The sequence below is a fragment of the Lotus japonicus genome, chromosome 6 (assembly GCF_012489685.1).
Source record: "Lotus japonicus ecotype B-129 chromosome 6, LjGifu_v1.2".
Classification (NCBI taxonomy): Eukaryota; Viridiplantae; Streptophyta; class Magnoliopsida; order Fabales; family Fabaceae; genus Lotus; species Lotus japonicus.
The window spans coordinates 15,466,948-15,471,208 of record NC_080046.1 but is presented as its reverse complement, the minus strand read 5'-3'; the positions used below and the strand labels follow the sequence as shown (position 1 = coordinate 15,471,208).

At 37.2% G+C, this 4,261-nt stretch overlaps 1 long non-coding RNA gene across 1 annotated transcript; it reads left to right on the top strand.

Annotated features, from left to right (window-relative positions):
* The first annotated feature begins 2,146 nt into the window (after window positions 1–2,146).
* Window positions 2,147–4,012, top strand: LOC130726815 (uncharacterized). Its single transcript, XR_009015012.1, has 2 exons — window positions 2,147–3,605; window positions 3,768–4,012. It is a non-coding gene; the product is annotated as an uncharacterized LOC130726815 (long non-coding RNA).
* The last annotated feature ends 249 nt before the right edge of the window (window positions 4,013–4,261 follow it).

Genomic DNA, 4,261 nt, shown 5'->3' with positions numbered 1-4,261 from the left:
AAGAACTCAGGTTGTTCTGTCTAAGGCAAGAAGGGGTTTCAATGAGGCATTGTGCCCGACCAGCTTCCCTGGGAACTTCTCGGGCCATTGCTTGGGTGATTATGGGCCTTTTGTTTCGAACTATCACCCTTTGGAAAAGAAAAAAAAAACTCGAGTTAGTCCCAATATTTGTTGGGTTACTAATGTGATCTCCGGTTGAGAAATTGGGGCGTTACACTTATTTAGTCGGATCATTGGGCAGTGAATATAAAAAAATTGTTGGAACATGTCTACTCATTTATGTGATCTTCGAGCTTTGAGGTGATTGGTCTCATGATTTTCGATTGTGAAGATATTTTAGTGGAAATTTTTTATTTTAGATGTGATGAGGAATTCAGCACAACAAAAACGATAACTCAATTTTTTTTAGATGTGATGAGCAATATGGAGTGGATAATAATTTCCCCAACTTACGAGGAGCAATAATAAATAATTGCTACACTAAAATTTACACACAAAAGAGACACCGAGATTTTAATGTGGGAAAATATTTTTAATATGAGAAGTAAAAAATCACGGGGACTAGTTAGTCATTCTAGTTCCATTATAATCAGAATAAGGGTACAAGAGAGACTCAAATACAACACAAGTAGTACCCAACAATTCTAAGGTTCAAGTTGGGTTTAGTGTCGACTTTGGGGTTTAAGGTTGATTTTAGGTTTTACGGCTGATTTTAGGTTTTCTTGGGGCTATATATATTAGGGTTTTCGGCCGATTTGATGGTAATAGTTGGGTTTCGTGTCGATTTTACGGTTTATGATTGATTTTAGGTTTTTTTTCGTCGATTTTAAGGTTCAAGTTGGGTTTAGAGTTGATTCTAGGGTTTATGATTGATTCAAGGCTTTTCGCCGATTTTAGGTTATTCGGTTGATTTTTAGATTTTCAGCGGATTTTAGGTTTTTTGTTACCGATTTTAAGGTTTAGGTCAGATTTAAGTTTAGACCGATTTTAGGGCTTTTGGGTTAATTTAAGTTTTTGGGTCTACTTTTGTAATCCAATAAGATTTTAAGTCAATTCATTAAAATCCGTGAAATCCATTAGTGATCCGTCAAATTTTAATTTATTGATCCAATGGATTTGGATTTTGAATGAGTGAATTATAGATATCCAATGGATTAAGTAGATGGATTACAATCCATCCATTTAAATTATTTTTTTATATGGATGGATATGGATGAATTTTATCATGGATAGATTAGGTGGATATGGACTCATGTTACCACCCCTAATGGTCAGTGGTGGAGCCACTTCAATGTGAGGGTGTTCATCTGAACCCTCCCTGAGTTCAGATGAACCTCTTCAAATATTTTTTTGCACTTACCTCCTCTATAATTTTTTTTGAACCCCCTGAAAATTTTAAATTATGTTAGTAGATTAAGTTTTGCACCTATTTGCACCAAAGACCCACACTCACTTACTACTCTTACACTCTCACACACACGTGCACTCAGCCCTCACCCTCTTTCTCTCGCTACCCTAAGCGCCACCCAACTGAGAAGTGAGAATTGTTTCAAGTTAATTACTTAGTTCTTGAAGACAATCGAATTATTCATTTATCTGATCTTTACTGAATTGAAAACATTCAATGAGAATAATATATGTTTCTGGTGTTTTCAGGTTAGATTTCTCACCTCAGTTGGTCAATTTAAACTAAGATCTCATATTTTGCAAAATACTGATTGGGGATAGGTGAAGTAATCTGCATTGAAATCATCATAATGACATGTAATCTCCACTGTAAGAGTGAATACTTTTGTACTACATGAATAGCAATGAGTTGAAGCACCGCAGTTAATATCCCTATTTGGCTATTCCAATTGCTTGGTTATCAAAATTGTTCAGTATTTTCTGTATATTTTTTACATTATTATGTAGTCAATAGATAGATTATTTTTATCACAAATGACTCATTCTCTTGCAATACTCAACGGTTACCATAAGTGGTTCTTTTCGCAAAGTTTTTCATAACTGGATTTATCAAACTTGGTAATTTCATTTGTAGGCAACCAATAACATAAACAGAACGAAGGAGCATGAATTCAGTATAACACAATAGAAGTTCAATTGCAATCCTTAGAAGTCTAAGAAATAATTATTGAATGTCAAAAGTGATAATAAAATGATAGATATTAATGAATCATACATACATACATATGCATGTGCATATATACATAAATATTTGCAGATACAAAATTTTAAGTGACAGATAGTTTTTCCTAGGGTTAAGCGTTATATTGGTCCCTGTCTTTGTCTCGCCGTCTGATCTAAGTCCCTCGCCGGAAAATTTATTGCATTTGGTCCTCATCTTTAAAATATTTTTGGGGCAGATCCTCACCGGAGAGTGGAGCTCCGGCGAGTGCATAAATGACATGCTGACTGTGTCAATAATGCCTACGTGGAATTAAAAAAATAAAAAATAAATAACACATCAGAATATTAAATTAAATTTTCTTATTATAACCCTAATTTAATCAACTAAATTAAATCCCCCCAAACTTATCCCAATTTACCCATCGCTGAGTTTCAAACCCAGAATCAAAATCTTATTCAAAACCTTGTTCTTTCCAATCTTCTACTCCGTTCTGTGAAACCCAGAAGTTTCCACCATGGTTCTCCAATTTTCCCTTTTTCCCTAATCAATTTCTCAACTTCACCACCAGAATTCTCCAACTCTTCTCCACCATGTTGTTGTTTAACTACCTTCACCCAAACTCCGCTCAACAACAACAATCCTCATTTCCAATCACCAATTTAAATCCCTCAAACCCAAATTTCCTGTACCAGATTTCCAATTTCTCGCAGGTTCTCAACAAAGCAACCACCACCACCACCCATGAACCGGAGAAGACGGTAATGGACCACCGGCTACAGGAATTGGAAAAAATAGCTTCTGGAGGACAGTAATGATGAAGAAGGTGATTTGGTTTCTGTAATCACGAATTCCGAATGGTCTGATACCACCTCCTCTGGCACTCGGTAGGATGCTGCAACCTCACCCTACCCCCAAACCTCACCCTCACCTACACCCCCTCAACCCCAACACCCAAAAATCAAGCCAAATCAAAACACCCACAAATACTCAAAGATCAAAAACTTAGGAAGCTACTGAAACCTTCACCAAATCATCCATCATGCACTCGAAATCCACTCAATATTCTCCACCGTCAGACAAGATGTTAAGGGGGAATAGACTTCAGACAGAATCAGCAACAACAACAACAATCATGGCATTTGTTCTGCTTTGCAGTGCCCAGATTTGAACCTAATACTCATAACCCCCACCCACCTCACCCAGATCTAAAACAGGGTTAGGGTTTGCGTTGAAGATGGCGAAGGAATCGTCCTCAGTCGCACCCAGCCGTCGCACTCTGAAACTCGCGCTCTATCGCTCTCATTTTCTTCCTTCATCCTCCGTCGCACTCAGATCCAAATCTTCCTTCGAGTTCCGGTTGCAGGGGGTTGGGCCGTTGGGGTTTTGGTAGGGGTGGGCGTTGGCTAGTGGTTGCTGGTGATGAGGAAGAAGCTGAAGTCGAAGGAGGAGGTGATGAGGAAGAAGAAGCTGGATGGTTGGTTCAGATATAGGGATTTTGAGAGTTGATTTTGATTTTTGGGTTTATTTTGATTAGGGAGATTATTTTCAGATTAAGGGAATTTTTAATTTAATTTTCTCAATCAAATTAATTTTTCTGATGTGTTCTTTTTTTTATTTTTTATTTAATTCCACGTAGGCATTATTGACACATTCAGCATGCCATTTATGCACTCGCCGGAGCTCCACCCTCCGGTGAGGATCTGCCCCAAAAATATTTCAAAGATGAGGACCAAATGCAATAAATTTTCCGGCGAGGGACTTAGATCAGACGGCGAGACAAAGACAGGGACCAATATAACGCTTAACCCTTTTTCCTATGTTTTTACTTATTTGGCTGCTATTTTCGTTAGTAAGTGAAATGTTAAAAGAAAGTCGCTTTTATATTTTTCTGCAAGTTTTATGTAAGATTTAACTTTATTGAGTTTTCCCTCGATTGAGGGAGAAAATGATAGCTAGTGTTAGCGTAAGTTGTTTAACGATTTCAGAATATGACATCACGTAGAGGACAACTATGACTTATATGATTTCTAATGTATAAACATATTAGAGTTGTTTTTAATTATATTTTTACCGATGTATTCATTTGAAAAATTTGAACCCTGATCCCGGGGTTCTGGATCCGCCACGGCT